At 42.2% G+C, this 21,610-nt stretch overlaps 1 protein-coding gene and 1 pseudogene across 6 annotated transcripts in view; one reads left to right on the plus strand and one right to left on the minus strand.

Moving 5' to 3' along the window:
* The window catches only part of LOC309546711 (protein transport protein Sec61 subunit beta-like), a 54,601-nt pseudogene extending 38,771 nt beyond the window's left edge, over nt 1–15,830 (minus strand). The window contains exon 1 of the transcript in view: nt 15,778–15,830. The product of the transcript in view is annotated as a protein transport protein Sec61 subunit beta-like (transcript). The remainder of the gene's footprint in view (nt 1–15,777) is intronic.
* Nucleotides 1–21,610, plus strand: part of DACH1 (dachshund family transcription factor 1) — a 482,576-nt gene that overhangs the window by 120,379 nt on the left and 340,587 nt on the right. The window lies entirely within an intron of this gene.

The raw sequence follows: 21,610 nt of genomic DNA on the forward strand, positions 1-21,610 counted from the left end.
AGGTTTCTCAGTCCCTGGAGGGAGCCTTAATTGCCTTTTTCGTTTCTCACTGAGAATGCTTGAAGAGTGCTTGCTTTCCCCGCTGATGCTGTATTTTCAAGTTCTATTACTGTATAACAGTCATTCGATCTGAAGCATACCTTAAAGTGTGCTAGTCTGCAGTCAGCTTACCAGTATGAGTAAATAGGACAGACCGCTATATTTGTACTACCATAGTGAGCTTTCACAAATTATAATTCTCTGATTTTAAAGCCCAGCTCCAAAATAAATATCCCCCCCATCTATCTAATAGCTAGTTTAACAAAAAAAACTATTTAAACCCATGTTCCCACTTACTGAAAAGCCATAGTTATGTGATCATTCAGCCCTGGGTCATTCTTCTCACTCTTTACCTCTCAAGGGGACCTTCTTCCAGGTGTGCATATCACTGCCTGCATCATGTGAAGTCCCTTTGGTTGGCCAGTGGAGAGGTCCTCTTAGGGTCCTAAAGAGAGATAATGTTGCACTAAAGGGTGTGAACAGCGAGGGTTAACAAGCGATGCTGGATTAGTGGTCCTCACAGGAGGAAACAGTGTCAGTGAGGGACCTGGATGGGGAGACACAGGTAAGCATAACTTGCTTCACAAGGTAAGGAACACTTTATGTTGGAGAGGGGTGGGAGGTAGGTAGGTACAGTCAAAAAAACTAATTTTTTTGGACTTGGGGGGGGGGGGGGGGTTACTAAAACTGGAGCAGCTCTGCATAAAAGCCAATCAGCTTCCAGGTTTTATTGTCAACACTTTATTGTCAAAGCTTGATTGAGCAAACTGAAGTTAGCTGATTGGCTACCATGCACAGCTGCACCGGATTCTGAGTGCTCTGGTTTTAGTAAATTAGCCCTAAAACCCCATACACACAGCCTGTCCGACAGAAGCCAGATGTTCAAAGGGGCGAAGAGGCATGGATGAAAAAAATCTGCTGATCATTACTTGATCAGCACTCTCCTGGTGGGGGGCAGTCCTCCTGTCAGAACACAATAGTGCAGCAGAGAGATCGCTTTACTAACAACTGAAAGTTAGTACAGCGAGGTCCTCAGTTTTTTTTTCGTTCAGCCTGTTGGGCTGTATAAAAAAAAAAAAAGATAGTGTGTACCTAGCTTAAAGCGGAGTTCTACCCAAAAGTGGAACTTCCGCTTTAGGGAGTCCTGACCCCCCGACATGCCACATTTGGCATGTCATTTTTTAGGGGGGGGAGCGGGTACCTAGTTTTGACAGGTACCCGCTCTCACTTCCGCTCGAAACGCCGCGGCGCCCTGAGCGGAAGTTCTCCTCTCCCCCTCCCTCCCTGGAATCTTCTGGGACACGTCAGAGGTCCCAGAAGATTGCCGGCCAATCACGGCGCGCAGCGCGACTCGCGCATGCGCAGTGGGTACCCGGCTGTGAAGCCGCAAACTGTAACAGCCGGGTGCCCACAGCAGTGATGCCGGCGCCGAGGGAGAGGATCGAGGCTTCCGGCGGCCGCATCGCTGGACCGTTGGACAGGTGAGTAAATGGCTGGAACTCCGCTTTAAGTGTCTCTTTTTTTAAAGTTTAAAATAGATTTACAGATTTCTGATGCAGACCAGTAGCACATTTCATTGGCCAGGGCTGACACTGTAAACAAACTAATCCTGGCTTCATTTTGCTCTAATATCAGCACACATATGTTGGGCTTGTCTATTGCAAATAATGCAACTGTTTTCTTGAATACATAATGCTGACTGCCTGTACAACTGACTTTATTCCCTAAATTGCCAATAAAGTTTGCTATACACACTTCCTTTCCAGAGATGTAATGTTCATAAGCTTTCTGCACGAACATCTTTGAATGGCCAGCCTGGGAGGATGTAAGTTTCACACATGCTCACAGAAGTTAATTCGTCCCACCACAAAGGCATGGCAAGAATGTGCACAGAGCTGTGCATGTGCAGCTTGGTGTGCATTCTACAAAAGTTTGTGAGCAGGGAGGTAAGAAACTTTATTGCAGAAGAGACGTGCAGTTCACAAGGTTAACACACAGAGTAAGGATGCTTATTTAAAAAAAAATGACAGTTATTTTTAGCAGAGTCCAATGAAATGTTTATAAATGACAGTTACATGGTTGAATGAGAGAGCCTTATGCTTGTGTTGAAGCATTAAAATGGTTCTAAAGGCAGAAGGTTTTTCTTATCCTAATGCATTCTATGCATTAATATAAAAAAAAACCTTCTGTGTGCAGCATGCCTCCCTGAGCTCCCCTAATATTTACCTGAGCCCCATCTCGATCCAGCAATGTTTCATAAGAGCATTGGCTGTCTGAGGACTCTCCCTCATTGGCTGAGACAACAGCTCCCGCTGTTGTCAATCAAAGTCAGTGAGCGAATAAGGAGAGAGAAGGGGGCAGGGCCTTTGTGTCTGAATGGACTCACAGAGCAGCGGCTCGGCTGCCCCATAGCAAGTTGCTTGCCGTGGGGGGCACTCGGCAGGAGGAGAGTTCACACTGGGGCGACCTGGTCACCTGACAGGTCGCCTGCCATAGAGAAGCCATGGACCCGTTCTAATGGGAGCGACACAAGTCGCTCCGACTTAGAAAAAGGGTCCGGAGCTTCTTTGGGGCGACCTGGAGCGACCTGCATTGACTTCAATGATATGAAGTCCGTGCCGGCCACTCCGAGGTCGCGGTGCGAGCTGCGCACCGCGACCTGTGAGGTCGCCCCGGCAAGTAGCGTCGCCCCAGTGTGAACGGGGTCTTACACAGAGCAGATAAGTATAACATGTTTGTTATTTAACAAAAAAAAAAAACGAGACCTTAACCACTTAAGCCCCGGAGGATTTGGCTGCTAAAGGACCAGACCCCTTTTTTCAACTTGGCACTTCGTGACTTTAACTGATAATTGCTCGGTCATGCAATGCTGTACCTAAACGAAATTTACGTCCTTTTTTTCCCACAAACAGAGCTTTCTTTTGGTGGCATTTGATCACCTCTGCGCTTTTTATTTTTTGCGATATTAATAAAAAAAGAGCGAAAATTTTGCAAAAAAATGACATTTTCAACTTTGTCTTTTAAAAAATATCCAATATACTCAATTTATGTCATTTTTTTTGGCCAAAATATATTTAGCTACATGTCTTTGACAAAAAAAAAATCAATGAGCGTATTTTTATTGGTTTGCGCAAAAGTTATAGCGTCTACAAACTATGGTGTAAATACTGAAATTTACGAAGCTTTAATTTCTGACTGCCTATCTCATTTCATGAAGTGCTAAAATGGCGGGGCAGTACAAAACCCCCCCAAACTACCACTTTTTGGAAAGTAGACATCCTAAGGAATGTTCTGAGAGGCATGTTGAGCTCATTGAATATTTTATTTTTTTGTCACAGGTGTTTGAAAAATGACTAAAAAATTTTTTTTTTTTTTTTTTTACACAAAGTTGTCATTGAAATGATATATTGCTCACACATGCCATGGGTATATGTGTAATTACACCCCAAAATATATTCTGCTGCTTCTCCTGAGTACAGGGATACCACATATGTGAGACTTTTTGGGAGCGTAGCTGTGTACGGGAGCCGGAAAACAAATCACCACCATCAGAATTTCAAAGGGCGTACATTTTTCATTGCATTTTCTCACTACCTATAACGGTTTAGGAGGCCCTGAAATGTCAAGATACCACAAAACCCCCCCAAATGACCCCATTTTGGAAAGTAGACACCCCAAGCTGTTTGCTGAGAGGCATGGTGAGTCCATGGAATATTTTATATTTTGCCACAAGTTTCGGGAAAATTACAATTTTTTTTTTTAATTTTTTTTTTTTACACAACGTTGTCACTAAAAGATAAATTTCTCACACATGACATGGGTATATGTGGAATGACACCCCAAAATACATTCTGCCGCTTCTCCTGAGTATGGGGATGCCCCATGTGTGAGACTTTTTGGGAGCCTAGCTGTGTACAGGACCGCGAAAACCAATCAACACTCTCAGGTTTTCTAATGGCGTAAATTGTTCATGTCACCTCTGCACTACCTGTCGCAGTTTCGGAGGCCCTAAAATTCCAAGATAGCACAAAACCCCCCCAAATGACCCCATTTTGGAAAGTAGACACCCCAAGCTATTTGCCGAGAGGCATGGTGAGTCCATGGAATATTTTATATTTTGCCACAAGTTCCGGGAAATATATATATATATATATTTTTTTTTTTTTTTTACACAAAGCTGTCAGTAAATGATATATTGCTCACACATGCCATGGGTATATGTGAAATGACACCCCAAAATACATTCTGCTGCTTCTCCTGAGTACAGGGATACCCCATGTGTGAGACTTTTTTGCAGTCTAGCCGAGTACAGGACCCCGAAAACCAACCTCCACTTTCAGGCTTTCCAAGGGCGTAAATTGTTGATTTCACTCCTGACTACCAATCACAGTTTCGGAGGCCCTAAAATTCCAAGATAGCACAAAACCCCCCCAAATGACCCCATTTTGGAAAGTAGACACCCCAAGCTGTTTGCTGAGAGGCATGGTGAGTCCATGGAATATTTTATATTTTGCCACAAGTTCCGGGAAATATATATATATATATATATTTTTTTTTTTTTTACACAAAGCTGTCAGTAAATGATATATTGCTCACACATGCCATGTGTATATGTGAAATGACACCCCAAAATACATTCTGCTGCTTCTCCTGAGTACAGGGATACCCCATGTGTGAGACTTTTTTGCAGTCTAGCCGAGTACAGGACCCCGAAAACCAACCTCCACTTTCAGGCTTTCCAAAGGCGTAAATTGTTGATTTCACTCCTGACTACCTATCACAGTTTCGGAGGCCCTAAAATTCCAAGATAGCACAAAAACCCCCCAAATGACCCCATTTTGGAAAGTAGACACCCCAAGCTGTTTGCTGAGAGGCATGGTGAGTCCATGGAATATTTTATATTTTGCCACAAGTTCCGGGAAATATATATATATATATATATTTATTTTTTTTTTACACAAAGCTGTCAGTAAATGATATATTGCTCACACATGCCATGGGTATATGTGAAATGACACCCCAAAATACATTCTGCTGCTTCTCCTGAGTACAGGGATACCCCATGTGTGAGACTTTTTTGCAGTCTAGCCGAGTACAGGACCCCGAAAACCAACCTCCACTTTCAGGCTTTCCAAGGGCGTAAATTGTTGATTTCACTCCTGACTACCTATCACAGTTTCGGAGGCCCTAAAATTCCAAGATAGCACAAAACCCCCCCAAATGACCCCATTTTGGAAAGTAGACACCCTGAGCTATTTGCAGAGAGGCATGTTGAGTGTTTTGCAGATCTCACTTTTTGTCACAAAGTTTTGGAAATTGAAAAAAGAGGAAAAAAAATGCATTTTCCTGTTTTTTCTTCATTTTCCAAAAAAAATGAGAGCTGCAAAATACTCACCATGCCTCTCAGCAAATAGATTGGAGTGTCTACTTTGCAAAATTGGGTCATTTGGGGGGGTTTTGTGCTATCTTGGAATTTTAGGGCCTCCGAAACTGTGATAGGTAGTCAGGAGTGAAATCAACAATTTACGCCCTTGGAAAGCCTGAAAGTGGAGGTTGGTTTTCGGGGTCCTGTACTCGGCTAGACTGCAAAAAAGTCTCACACATGGGGTATCCCTGTACTCAGGAGAAGCAGCAGAATGTATTTTGGGGTGTCATTTCACATATACCCATGGCATGCGTGAGCATTATATCATTTACTGACAACTTTGTGTTAAAAAAAAAAAAAAAATTATTTTCCCGAAACTTGTGGCAAAATATAAACTATTCCATGGACTCACCATGCTTCTCAGCCAATAGCTTGGAGTGTCTACTTTGCAAAATGGGGTCATTTGGGGGGGTTTTGTGCTATCTTGAAATTTCAGGGCCTCTGAAACTGTGACAGGTAGTCAGGGGTAAAATCAGCAATTTACGCCATTAGAAAACCTGAAGATGTGGATTGGTTTTCGGGGGCGCGTACACAGCTACGCTGCCAAAAAGTCTCACACATGGGGTATCCCTGTACTCAGGAGAAGCAGCAGAATGTATTTTGGGGTGTCATTTCACATATACACATGGCATGTGTGAGCAATATATCATTTAGTGACAACTTTCTGTAAAAAAACAACAAAAAAAAAAGAAATAATAATTTTCCCGACACTTGTAGCAAAATATAAAATATTCCATGGACTCACCATGCCTCTCAGCAAATAGCTTTGGGTGTCTACTTTTCAAAAAGGGGTCATTTGGGGGGTGTTTGAACTGTCCCGGCATTTTATGCTCAATCTTATCCACACATCACCCACTCTTCTAACCACTTGAAAACCAAGCCTTTTCTGTGCCTTTTTGTTTACATGAAAAAATATTTTTTTTTTACTAGAAAATTACTTTGAACCCCCAAACATTATATATTTCTTTAAAGCAGAGGCCCTATAGAATAAAATGGGGGATGTTGCAAATTTTTTTGTCACACGGTATTTGCGCACAGATTTTCCAAACGCAATTTTTGCGAAAAAAATACATTTTTTTTTAATTTATTGCACAAATACACTATATAATTCCAATTTTTTTGGTAAAATTTAAAAGATGATCTTATGCCGAGTTCATAGACACCTGACATGACATGCTTTAAAAATTGCGCACGCCTGCGCAGCGGCAACAACGTACGTACATTTTTAAAAACTTTAAAAGTCTCTACAGGTTACCACTTTAGACTTACAGAGGAGGTCTACTGCAAAAATTACTGCACTCGATCTGGCGATCGCGGCGATACCTCACATGCATGCTGAAATTGCGGTTTACATATGACACTAGACCAACGCTTGCGTGTGCCATTGCGTGCAAGCACGGGGGGAAAGGGGGGGGGCTCAATTTTTTTTTTTTTTTTTTTTTTTTTTTTTTTGCTTTTTTATGTTATTTTGACACCTTTCCTTTAATTTTTTTTTTTTAAATCATTTTTATTGTTATCACAGTGAATTTAGATATCCCCTATGATAGCAATCGGTAGTGACAGGTACTCTTTTTTAAAAAAATTGGGGTCTTTTATACTCTAGATCTCTCCTCTGACCTTAATGTATCTGACCACGCCAAAATTGGTGTGATAAAATACTTTCCCAATTTCCCAATGGCCCTGTTTATTTCTGGTGAAAAAGAAGTCATGAAATGCTCGTAGCCTCCGGCATCTTAGGCCATAGAGATGATTGGAGCCATTCTAATCTTCAATTAGCTCTATGGTTAGATAACTGAACCACCGGCTGCACTCTCGGGTTAACCGGTGGGACAGGAGAGCCCGAGAAAAACCACGGAAGGCTGCGGAAGGCGGCGGTGGGGGGGGGGGGAGACCCCTCCCACTGCATGTAAAAGCAGTCTAGCGGCCAATTACCTGCTAGGATTGCTTTTACATGTTAGCCGACCGCTGGCTGTAAAAAACGATACCAAGATGATGCCTAAATCTGCAGGCATCATCCTGGTACAACCACTCAAAGTCCAGCAACGTACCAGTACATTGCTGGTCCTTGTTTGGCATATAGGTTTTTTTTTTCATGCAGCCTGTGGGCTGAACGGAAAAAAAGAGAACCTATCAGAAATCAGCACAGGAATAATGCGTAGTATTACTCATCATTAACCGCCCAAACAACCACCCACTGAATTTAATGATGGGTATACACGACACTATCCACGTATACCAAAATAGGATTTTAACTGCAGTGCTGAAATCAGAAAATCACCACAGCTGCTATCAGCAAAGGTATCCATATATGCTGAGCGCAAACACTGTTTGTGTCAGAATATATAAAATCAATGCATGGTAGCCGACGAGGGACCTGCAAGAGAAACAGGTCACAAAAGAATGAAAAAACAAACAAAGTACATTAAAAAAAAGTACATTAGGAAGAGTAGGACATATAAAATGACTGACACAACAAAAGTTTTTGGATTCTCATCATTAACCGCCCAAACAACCACCCACTGAATTTAATGATGGGTATACACGGCGCTATCCACGTATACCAAAATAAGATTTAAACTGCAGTGCTGAAATCAGAAAATCACCACAGCTGCTATCAGCAAAGGTATCCATATATGCTGAGCGCAAACGCTGTTTGTGTCAGAATATATAAAATCAATGCGTGGTAGCCGACAATTACCTGCAAGAGAAACAGGTCACAAAAGAATGAAAAAACAAACAAAGGACATTGAAAAAAGTATAGTAGGAAGGAGTAGAAGGACATATAAAATTACTGACACCACAACAGTTTTTGGATCCTTTTATTTTACTTTCTAACTGTTCCTTTATTTCTTGATTTGGGAGGGAGTGCGATCTTCTGCGATCTTCTCTTCCAGCTTGGGTCTCTCAAAATGTCGATGGACATCCAACATCCTTCGAGACCCTGTGTTTATGTGCCCTACACTGTGTCGTGCTGTACCCTACACTAATACTCCACTAGTGTATGGTAGCGCTCAAAACATTCCCCGATGCAGAGACCAGGATGGTCAGGACATTTGGGACAATAATAACGGGTGTCACGCCTAAATCCGCGCCTGCTACAGACACGACATCGTCTTTGGGGTCGTATTTGGGTAGGGGTACTCGGGAGGGCATAAGGAAAATGCCTCTCATGCAGCCGGCTCACTGCATCTGGAAGGGGAAGTTGGGCAGGCATGCCTCCTGGGTACAGGTAGGCAAGGATGACCGCTTCCTGGAATTCCCGGAAGGGTCCAGTTCGTCCTGACGCCCTGTATAGGACAAAGGCGTTCAGCATAGCCAATTGGAAAAGGTAAACAGACACTTTTTTGTACCAGCGTCTGGCTTTACGGGCAACTAAATACGGCGCCAAAAGCTGGTCGTTAAGGTCCACCCCTCCCATGTTAAGGTTATATTCGTGGACACAGAGGGGTTTCTCCATAACGCCAGTTGCCGTAGGGATTTGGACTGTCGTGTCTGCGTGAAGGGAGGACAGAACATAAACATCCCGTGTATCCTTCCACTTCACCGCAAGTAATTTGTCCGTTTTCAAGCAGGCTCTCGCCCCCCGACTAAGACGGGAATTTACAAGCCGTTGGGGGAAGCCCCGGCGATTAGGTCGCACGGTGCCACATGCGCCAATTTGTAAATCAAGCAGGTGACTAAATAGTGGCACGCTTGTGTAAAAATTGTCCACGTACAAATGGTACCCCTTTCCGGATAAGGGTGACACCAAGTCCCAAACAATCTTACCGCTGCTCCCTATGTAGTCTGGGCAGTTCGGGGGCTCCACAGTGCTATCTTTTCCCTCATAGACACGGAAATTAACTGTATAGCCTGTGGCCCTGTCACAGAGCTTATACAACTTGACCCCGTATCTGGCACGCTTGCTGGGGAGGTACTGTTTGATAGCAAGACGGCCAGTAAATTTAATCAGGGACTCGTCAATGCAGACAACTTGTTCGGGGGTAAACAAGGCTGCAAACCGCTGATTGAAGTGGTCTATGAGGGGCCGAATTTTGTGGAGCCGATCGTATGCAGGGTCTCCCCGAGGACGACAGATTTCATTGTCGCTGAAATGCATAAATCGCAGAATTTGCTCGTATCTCCCCCTGGACATGGAGGCAGAGTACATGCGCATATGGTGAGCTGGGCTAGTGGACCAATATAGCCGCAATTCACTTTGTTTAGTTATGCCCATGTGGAGGGAAAGGCCCAGAAAGATCTTAAATTCGGAAACCGTTATAGGATTCCAGCCGAATCGTCTGGCAAGGTGCGAATTTGGGTTGGCGGCGATAAATTGTTGAGCATATAAATTTGATTGATCCACAATAGATCTGAAAAGATCTTCCGTGAAGAACAGCTCAAAAAAGTTCAGGGGCGTAAAACCAGCTGTCTCCACGTGGATTCCAGGTTGGGCGGTGAATGGGGGAAGTACTGGCGCTGTAGAATCAGTGGGTTGCCAATTGGGATATGCCAGCGCATCAGGGAGGGCACTATGGGCTCTACGGGCCTGTCTTCGAATACGCGGTGGCTGCGGGCCACTACTTGTGCTAGCCACCGCACCAGCTTCAACTGCACTTAGGGGACTCGCCACGTCACCAGGTCTTACTGCAGTGCTGGTTGTACTAGGTCCAGGTTGTACTAGGCCGCTGGCGCTTGCCAGGTCGCCAGAAGGATGAGCGGCACTAGTACCCACACTCTGCTCCATACGAGCACCCTGCGATTCCTGCATTTCAACAACACCAGAATGGGGTCGGGTACGCCTGGGTCTAACAGGGACCCATCTGTCGTCGGAGCTGTCTGTCAGGGAGCCGCTGCTGTCATCTGGTTCGTATACTGACCCTGATTCTGCCGGTGAGGCTTCCCCATCGCTCTCACCTGACATGGTCATCATACTGTAAATAGCTTCATCACTGTACGAACGTTTAGACATTTTGGTAACTAAATTTACCCGTACAGTGATGCGACTCACAGGTAATAAAAGCACCTGGTTGTCGAAGACTATTTCAAGCGCTACCAAAAAAACTGCTAATGCTAGCAGGGATCAGGCCTGACTCTGCTAACACAGCGGTTTTGTGTCTTGTGTTTTTTGTAAGTGACAGTAATCTATTGATTACTACACTTACCTGGGTGAAAGGGTTAAACGCAGGTGCTGGCCGGAATCAGTGCTGATCGTGCAAACACCGCGTTTTGGGAACCCTAAACTATGGGGGCGCTAGTATAGCTCTGATCAGATCAGATATTGATCTGTTCAAACACTATACTAGAAATGGAAGTGTAGGTGCGTGCGTGCGTGTGTGGTGATCAAGGGGTTACTTCTAAACTATGCGCCGGGGATCTGGGGGGGGGTGGCGGGGACCCTAAACCTCCTTTGGGAAAGAAACTAGCTAGCTAGCGCAACCTCAAGTCACAATGACACCAATACAAAATACAGTAAAAACAGTATATTATGTGTGTATTAGTGCTAATGTGACAGAGGGTGTAGGGGTTAACGGGATGTGATCAGGGGGGGATCAGGGGTTTAAATCTTTATTGGGAGGGACTGGCGGGTATCCTAAGGATAAAAGGAACGGTGGCAAGCGCTAAACCTGGTCACAAGTCACACTTATACGGGTATATAGAAAATGCTATATACTGTATACAGTGTGCGTTGTGGCAGGGGGTGTAGGGGTGATCAGGAGGGGATCAGGGGATTAAATCTTTATTGGGCGGGTGGGGGGGACCCTAAACCTGCTTGGGACACAAACTTAGTCGCCTGCGCTAATTCTGATCACAATCACACTAATACAAAAATACAAAAACACAGTATATTACGTTTGTATTAGTGCTGATGTGACAGAGGGTGTAGGGGTTAACTAGCGGTGATCAGGGGGGGGTCAGGGGAGATCAGGGGCTCAAATCTTTATTAGGGGGGGGTGGCGGGTAATTCAAGTGGAAAAAAGGGGGTCGCAAGCGCTAAACCTGGTCACAAGTCACACTTATACGGGTATATAGAAAATGCTATATACTGTATACAGTGTGCGTTGTGGCAGGGGGTGTAGGGGTGATCAGGAGGGGATCAGGGGATTAAATCTTTATTGGGCGGGTGGGGGGGACCCTAAACCTGCTTGGGACACAAACTTAGTCGCCTGCGCTAATTCTGATCACAATCACACTAATACAAAAATACAAAAACACAGTATATTACGTTTGTATTAGTGCTGATGTGACAGAGGGTGTAGGGGTTAACTAGCGGTGATCAGGGGGGGGTCAGGGGAGATCAGGGGCTCAAATCTTTATTAGGGGGGGGTGGCGGGTAATTCAAGTGGAAAAAAGGGGGTCGCAAGCGCTAGACCTGACCACAAATCACACTTATACGGGTATATAGCAAAATGCTATATACTGTATACGGTGTGTGTTATGGCAGGGGGTGTAGGGGTGATCAGGGGGGGGTCAGGGGCTTAAATCTTTATTGGGCGGGTGGCGGGGACCCTAAACCTTCTTGGGACAGAAACTTAGTCGCCTGCGCTAATTCTGATCACAATCACACTAATACAAAAATACAATAACACTGTATATAGCGTTTGTATTAGTGCTGATGTGACAGAGGGTGTAGGGGTTAACGGCGGTGATCAGGGGGGGGTCAGGGGAGATCAGTGGGTTAAATCTTTATTAGGGGGGGGTGGGGGGTAATTTGAGTGGAAAAGGGGGGGTCGCAAGGGCTACACCTGTTCACAAATCACACTTATACAGGTATATAGGTATATGCTATATGCTGTATATAGTGTGTGTTGTGTCAGGTGCTGTAGGGGTTAATTGGGGGGGCGATCGGGGGTGAAATGTGCCTATCTAAGTGTGTATGTACGTGCTTGGTGCTGTACTTACAATTAGATGTGCTCTCCTCTCACGCTGGATCCGAAAAGACCGTTGGGAGGGGAGGGCACATCTCCTCTAAGCCTGTGTTTACATTTCACAGGCTTAGAGGGAGATCTGATTGGGCAGGACCGATCAACAGGTCCAGACCAAAAATGATTGGCCTGGACCTGATGACTGATCGGTTCTGAACCCAATCGAGTCATCGGCGGGACCGCGGGTGCGCGCGCGCGCGCGCCAGAGCGGCGAAGGCTAGTGACGTACCGCTACGTCACTCTGCCTGGCCGGGGCTGACCGCCGCAGTATATAGTCGTGCGGCGGTCGGCAACCGGTTAATATCACTTTGAGTATTGAGTCCATAGTATGCCTCTTCTGCAATAAAAAGCCTTCCTGCTTGCAAATTTCTTTAACGTAAGGTTCTACTTTAAACCCAGGCCCATTATATCAGTACCATAATCATGACCTTTTAGATTGGAAGAGCAATGTTATATGAGTATGGATGCTTTAACCAGTAGATTTTGACTAGGTTGTGGATATGTGTCTATAAAGATCATTGGCTTTTACACTGCATGAAGTTGTCATTTCTCCCCGACGCTCTTTTTTAATGCTGACAGTGCAGAAAGTACAGTTTGATTCTTTTCACATACATTATGTATCCACAGACGTTCCAATGTGTGCTGACACCTAACTTTACTAACATTGTCATATTTCATTGCAAAGTCTCAGCAAGCCACCTTTTCTACGTGTAAATGACCAGAGATCTAAGTGGCCAATAAATGCGAGCTACATGTATGTAATTATGTACTCATTTAATCATTACCAGCCTTTATATAATACAAATAGGATAAAAACCAGGAGTCTGAGACCCCTTTTTATATTTTCCTGCGCTTAAAATGTAGTTTTATTCACTTGTAGTGAATTTCCACTCCCATGTGGGCCATTTACTGGTTATAAAATGATGTGTTGTAAGTCAGAGAAACTACTAATATCTGTGATTTAAAATCCGAAGACCTTATAGTGAATGCTGAGTAACACACCGAGTCTATGTAGAAGAGTAGTATTATGTGTGTGTTGTTCTGTTTTGGAATATACAGTAAAGTTGATTTTCTAAAGAAATATATTATCTCTTGCTTGAGTTCACTTCAATTACCCAATCAGGTTCAAGCATTTTACTGACAAAAAATAGAATATTCTTCTGGACTTGAGTGATAATTATTATGTTTTCTAAATCAGCCTCATTATAAATGCAAAATCCAGGACATGTGTCTTTGTATGTCTATTGGTGTGCAGAATCCAATCTTTTCTAGGACCATCAAATCCATTTCTGCTAAACATATTTGCGTGCCCGTTCAGACTTATCATAATGCAGTGTAAGCTACATAATGTTCCATTCAGAATCATCAGTGGTGGAACCTAGGGTTTGCCTTGAGCACTTTATCTGCTGAAATCTGAACTGTGTCCACTGGAATGTTTCAGGTACCAATTAGGCTCAGGGCTTTTATCTTTTACATGCATTCATTTTCACCTTACACTATGCCTTTATAAGCTTTGGCTTTGATGCTATTTATGAAGTCATAAAGGAAACCTAGGAGGTAAGTGATTGGGCTTCCAATTTTCCTTTTACTGTTCATTTTAGTAAATTAACAAATCACATTATTATCAGAGTGGAAAAGACCCTCGAAGCAAATATATAAATTCAATTAAAAGCGCTACTATACAGCAGGAAACAAGAGCACTTAGCTGCAGAAACAGCACAATGAAACATGCAGCTGTAAAATAGACATTTCTGCATCCAATTACACTGACAGGATATATAATACATGCTATGTGGAAATTCTCTACAAATGTTAGATCATTACATATCAACCATATTACAATTAGACAATTTGATTTAATTACACACATGTACAAAAAAGCCTCCTGAAGATAGTCATTGTTTGGACAAGTTCGGCTGGTTTCTTCAAACAATGCTTGCTAAATGATAATATAAAAAGTAATAAAAGAATGTTTTCACAGCTGTTTGTCTTTGATTATATACTGACTTCTTTGAAGTTGCGCAATAAGAGACTTTGAACCTGGAGAGAGATCAAATAATGAATTGTTCTGCTTTGTGAAGCTTAAGAAGGGATTTTATTGTTGAAATATATAGTGCAACATATTTTTTCTTTTCATTTTATATTATAGTTAAAGGTGGGATGAGATCATTTCAGATGGATTAAATTAAACTCTCGGGGCGAACCACGGGTAACTTTTTATGATGTATACATAAAACAAGCAAACGGAACATCTAAATAACAACATCTTTTTCATAATTTTGCTTTGCTTAATGATGGTTGTGTGTGCTAAAAACATTTTTAAATTAGCCATCCTTTGTGTATTATGGGACTCCCACTGGTGCTGAAAATTATTTTTTCTGATAGCAGTGTCAAGTGGGTCCAGTTTATTAATGTACTCAAAACACGTGCTGTAACCCACAGTAATAAGGAATCTGCTTTCATGAACGTACTCTTAGATTTTAAATAGCAGATGGGTGTTAGGAAATGATCTAGACCAGGGATAGGTTTTCTGTTAGCCACAGTTGGCCTACACCTATAGGTGGCAAGGAAGCAGCTTTTCCCTTTATAGTTGTTGGTCATGCCATTTTTTCTTCATCAATAGAAGCAAAGAAATATATATAAAATTATTTGCAAATTTTCACAATTTTCTAAGCCAGGATGGGACCCCCAAAAAAAACAAAAAAAAAACAACAAGAACATGTCCTGTGTAATAGTCATGAAGCTAGAAGAGGCTGTGTGCCTCCATGTTCTAGTGATGGATTCCATTTCAGATCCAGCTTTCAAGAGATCCTTTACTGTCAGAGAACCAGATGGACAACTGCATAATACCTATGTGTAGGAAAAAGTCATAATTGAAGCAATGAGTTGTAAATAATAGGGTTTCACCAAAATGTTTCCTATAAACTCCATATACAGTACTTTTTGCAAACATTGGTGTTGATCTTTGTCAGTTACACTTCCTATGAATATCATCTCACCCCAATAAGAAGGTTGCTGCACAATAGTCACCTGATGATTATGGATATCTGAAGTCTACTTAAAGTAGAATTCCAGCTTCTATTGGATTTTAAATAGTTTTGGCCTAAAACAAACTATTTCAATTATATTAATATGTGACTAATGTGTTCACTGTATCATACTGTTTTTCTATTGGCTACTTACAGTATGCCACACTGTGTTTTGGCAGGAGTACAAGCGACTTCCCACATGCGGTGGAATAAAATCAGTCAGTGAACGCTTTTCTGCCATTTAGGAGAAGCCTTGTATTTTTATCAGTTAAAGCGGTTATAAACCGCTGGACATTTTTTTATTTTATTTTATTACCTGTAATGTAAAGGCATAATGTGTTCGTATACATCGGATACTAGCACATTATGTGAAACTTACCTGAAAACGAAGCCTGCCAGCAATGCGATGTCATCACTGGAGGCTGCTTCCATCTTCACCCGTCTTGCTTCTGGGTTTGTGGACTCTGGCTCTGTGACTGGCTGGAGGCGGGATGACATCACTCCCGATCATGCGCACGGAATCCGCTTGTCACGGCACAGGGCTCTGAAGGAACGGCATGGATGGCCATTCCTTCAGAGCACATGCATCAGTGATGTCACTGGCTGCATATACAGTAAATATTTCCTAAACGGTGCACGTTTAGGAGATATTTACACTACCTATAAGTTAGCCTTGTTATAGGCTAACCTAAAGGTACAATTTAGTAATGAAAGGTTACTTCCTCTATAATGCAAGGGTTTCTCTGATTGATGAAGCAGGAGGATAACATCATGATTTGCACCTCATCTATTCAGATGGCAATTCTATTTTGTTCTGGTAGCAAACAGGAAGTCCCCTGCACTGCTGCTGGAACACAGCATTACCTACTGTACGTAGCTAATGCTACAAAAGTAGGATACAGTACACACAGGGGTGGACACATTTTTTTTAAATAACATAGTTTGTTTTGGCCAGCTTGGCAATTCAAATGAAAGCTGCGATTCTTCTTTGTAGAGCAACTCCCGTAAATAATAAACATTTGAAAAAGTTAAGTTTAAGGAGATGTATGCCCCTGCTTGAATATATCACTTTAAAATTTTAACAATTCACTGGTTCCTATAGTATAGCTTTAGTTTTACTCTGGCACTCTGAGAGGATAGATAAAGCTGTCCTACAGAGCTGCCACTCTGCCTGCCTTTCCTCTCACCTGCCCATTCATAGAAAGCTTTGGATTTTGGAAATAGGTTCGAACAATGCAGAACATTCTGTGACTGGGTAAAGGGATAGGAGGATGAAAGTGGTGCAATTGTGAACAACACTATGGTTGCTGTGTAGGACACCCGCAGCTGTGTTGTTGAAGCGTCGGAAGTATAGTAATAGCTATGCTATTGGCAATGAAAGAAATAGTAGATTGAAAAAAAAAATATATGGAGCACCATCATGTGGCATACACCTGGTTTAAATGTGTATGTTTTTTTTCTGGTGTTGTTTAAAATAATCTATGGAACAAGCGAGTTATGTATTAAACACTGCATACTTTGTTTTTGGATCCATTTTGTCTCTCAATCAGGTTACATGGAAACAGTTCCAAGACTAGGCCACCCAATGCCCAGAGTTGAAATGCATAACTGCAAGCCCTTATTCCCCAAATTGTCCTCTGCAGCTAGGATCCCACTTTGGTTGCCACTGCACTTGTCTCAGCATCTCTGTACAGCTTTGGGACTGCTAATCAGGTTCCATGTAGACCCAAGAGTGCCAGAAAAGTAAAAAATGCATTTGATGAAGAGGATGTAAGTTTCAACATGGTGCCCAGAGCATCTGCTCCTCCTGAACCCCCCCCCCCCCGTCCTTTGTCTTGGGAAGTATGTTCTGACTGAATAAGCCACTGAAAGAATAATTTTGTGGTCAGAACCCAGTGTCACAGCACCTGGGGGAAAAGCACGGTGCCACATTAAACTAATAATCAATGTATCATTGCAGAAACTCTTGCTATACATAGGGTATCAGGGCACTTCCCCATAGATTGTGCTTTATCAGCTACTTACCTTCTGATCATTGAGGTTTTGCAGGATCTATTTAATAAAAGAGCTATTGATACACCCTGGCTTTCTCCTTCTTTGTTGCCAGACTTTTGAGTCTGGGTGCTTGCCCTTAAGTGTGCAGCACTCCTCCCTCTGGCCCACTAGCCTACACATAGCAAGTCAAAATCTACAGTATAGTCTTTCTTTTAACCGCCCCCCCACACACACAAATGGCAGATGATTCCTCCTTTTTTCCTTTGTTCTCCTGGGGCACTTAGTCTGCAGTGACCAGGTGGGTTATAAAAGGGCCACCATTTGAAATCTTAGGGGCCCTGCACAACCTGCTAGAAGTGGCATACACACACAGACCCATTCAATCTCAACCTGTAAACACACAACTACCCCCCTCCCTTCTTGTAGACATACACCCCCCCCCTCCCCAACTGCACAGAGACCCTCTGAAATGTATGAAGAGTGACTGCTCTATGGGCATAGAGCCTTCTGCATAATGCAGACAGGATACAGTAAGAAAAACCATCTGAGGCAATTAAGCAGGTTGTCTCTTCCACACAGTGGTCTGGACTAAGGGGGGTGTTGTGTGATAATGTGGTCATTTCCATTTTTATGGTTGGATTGGATTTTTTTCACTTTTTATGCTAATTTATTGCATCCATTTTATTATCGGTAGAAATAAAATATATGTCACATCTTGCCCTTAAGTACTTTACCTAGCTAAAAAAAACAAATGTTTTTTACATTTTATTTTTTTAATGCTGACCATAATATAGAAATAAAATATATGCAAAACCACTGATTGGTTGATGTCCAGCAGCTGCATTGTTCTCTGTGCCAGTTTTCATTAATCAGCCATATTTCTAGAAAATGTGTTCCACTTTAGTGGCTAGCTTTTACTAGCATTAGCCCTCTGAAGTGCAATCCACGGTGGATCTTTTTTGCAGTGGGCATTTGATAGGTGGTGGGGACTGGGGAGACATGATGTCACCTCCTCACCTTTTAACCCCTATCAGCCCACAGCACTGCCTTACAATACCATGTTTTGCACTTGGTTGCGGGATGGTTGCATCATGGCCGCATTCAGTTGAATGGGTCGTGTTTGGCGGTCCGTATTGCCCGTTGAGCACAACATGAGTTTTTTTTTTACCACAGCTGCAAAACAACGCATCACAGCCCGTGGCATGCTGCCACTGCAACCTGTGGGGGAGAAGTTGGGAAGGTGGTAAACGCGCAGTTCATCATGATCGTACTGCTCCCCAAATGCAAGTGTTAATAAGTCCTAAAAGTCTCTGTGTGTAGATTATCACTTAGTTTTTTACAGTAACCCTCATAGGCAGGTAGAGTCAAGGCAAGTGACCAAATGGCGTTAAGGAATCATGTAAGTGTTCTTTTTTTATTTGTAACTGATCTCAGATCTTGTGACTGCATTGACCAAACAATTACTAATTAAAGCTTTTGAAGCAAAAACCAACAAATAACCAAAGCTGGTTTCAAATGTGAATCTCTACTAAACTAGCTTCTTGGGTGCTGGTAAGCATTTATGCCAGTTACAGCACATTTCAAAAGTTATAACTAGCCTGTTTTCTCATTTAGGGCTCATGCACACAGGACATCTTTACACTTGCTGTTAGTCTGACTTTTTCTTTTTACTGCCTCTAAATGCCCCTCCATGTAGGCCTATGTATCCTTACACACATACATTTTTAGAGGCGTTTGGAGGCATAAGCATTTATGGGCAGTAGAAAAAAATGACAGCCTGTGTGTCCATTAGCAGAGGCTGTTGAGCTGTAAAAATTTAAAACGTGGGAAGGTATATAAATTTAAGGAGACCCTCCTGCGGGGGTACATGGAGGAGGTAGTGATGATTTGAGTTACTTTTTATGATCGCTTGAATTTTTTTATGATAACTTGATTGGCATGTACTTATTTTTTTGTTTCGTTGTATGCCTTTTTTGTGTTCTAAAAATAAAAGTTATATTTGAAAAAAAAATAAAAAATTTAAAACGCCGCTGAACGCGGCTGAAAGCTGTAACAAGCTTTTAGCCACATTTCGCTGCTTTTGGCATTTTTAGATGTTTTTACACTATAGGGAGTGTTTTTACTGTAAAAACACTCAAAAACGCTAATACCAAAAAACGCCCATAAACGCTAGTCAAAAACGTGGCTAAAAGCACGTTTTTACAGCTGCTTTTTCCTGGGAGCAGCGCTAGTGTTTTTTTTAAACGTCCTGTGTGCGTGAGGATAAAGTTCTAAAAAGAAAAAAATACATGGGGATTAGAACATTTTTAGGGCTCACATTTACCCAAGGGTCTGATGTGGCCTTGAAAACAAGTGCAGATTTGCTAAATTGAAAAAAAAAAATCGAATTATTTTAGGAGTATGGGTTTTTAATGGGTTGACTAACAAAAATATTACAACAGGGAATGCAAGTGAAACCAACCGGAACCAAATGCCTTTCATGTTTCATTGGTTTAAAGCAGACAGAATTTGGAAAAGGGAATTGCTAGTTTGTTGCCATAGGTTACTGTATTTCCTGTTATGCCCTTGCATTACTGTATAAAAGTTTTAATGAAGTGCCAGCGATTCACAGTGTTTGTGACCACTGTAAAAGTAGTTTGATAGGTCAGAGGAAAAAAAAAAAAAAACTTTAGCTTTAAACTTTGCACCTTTCAAATGATAATTTCAATGAATATGTTAGACAAAGGAATATTGTAACTTTAGAGATTTTTATGATGAAGGTGTGTTTAAGAGATGTCACTTTGATATTTTTACATTATGTCCTACATTTGTCAGCTAAAACCAGGATATTGCCTCAATGAGAAAAAGCATGTTCTGCACTTGTCAAAAGGCAGTAAGTAATGATTAAAATAGCAGTGTGAAACGCTGGGAGATTAAAGTGATGCTAATGATAAGTGAGAGAAGAAAAGGGCAAGCTATATTTTAATCCCTGAGAGAATGGTTAATGACTTCTATTGCCTGAGATTAAACTAAACCTGTCTCATCAGCTTTTTCTGCCTGGTGAAAAAAGCTCTCTGCACTTTAATTTATTAAAGTCTTTTAAGGAAGCACATTGATCCACAGAGGTTAAACTTAAAAAATGGGAAAAACACACAGAGAAAATGCTTTAAGTAAGATGTGACTTTGTTGCTCCGGGATCCTCTCGATTTCTGTTAAGAATTATTTGTCTGTGCTTTCTTGCGTTTAATTAGGCAATAAGAATTGCTCAAACTGCAGTGTTTGTTTCTCCCCGCTACGATAGAATGTTCACACTTATCTGGAGAAGGGAGAAGTTGCAATAAACTAAAGGTGATATTGACACATGGAAGCTGCCTGAGTGACCACATGAATTGTAATCATCTATTTCCCTTTTTTTAGTGGTTCACATGACTGTAAAAAGACTTGCTGCTTTAAAGTACCTGAACACAAAGTCTTCTTTTCATACAATTAAAGTTACCTGATCAGCTCTGATTAGAAAGATCACAAGCACTACAGCCACCATCCAAAGGAAGGCAATTTTACTTGACCATGGTGGAAAGCTTACGCATCGTCAAATAGAGTTTTTTTCTTTTTATTCGATTCTATTTTTTGTTGAAAGTGTGTAGCATACACCGAGCACACACTGAGCTTTCAAAAGGCTACAAGGCCACATTAATCTAGATGAGCTACCTTATCTTTCATTTTTAAATATAACCTGGAGCACTTGTGCAAAGCAAGTGTATACAGAGAAAACAATCCTCACTACATGAAAGTCATAAATGAAGCTGGCCATAAGGAACTGGATGAGATTCTGACCATGTATGGACAGGCTGAATGTACCCAAGTTGATCAACCTGGGTACGATCAGCCTGCCAGATTTTACATATGATTATTGCTAGCGGCTGTTATAGCCTCTAACAATAATCACTGTGTTCTCCCGGGGACAACTTCCCCTGCCCTCCCGCCAGGAGAACACAATAGCTTGGTGGAAGGGATTTCCCTGTCAACGCTGTCCGTGTTGATGGGGAAATCAAGGGAATTTCTCTTCTGCAACTCATGGTTGCACGAAAGAAATTTGCTCCATCTATGATAGATAGATGTAAATTTTTAGATACTTTATTGTTGTTCTCAGCTGTAGTTGTGGAGATGAGCAGGTTCTGCTTGTTTCATGTCCTGGAAAGCTTTTTTGGCATAGGCAAGTGAAAAAGGGATTTACCTAG

This window comes from Pelophylax lessonae (genome assembly GCF_965119305.1).
Source record: "Pelophylax lessonae genome assembly, chromosome: 2".
Lineage (NCBI taxonomy): Eukaryota > Metazoa > Chordata > Amphibia > Anura > Ranidae > Pelophylax > Pelophylax lessonae.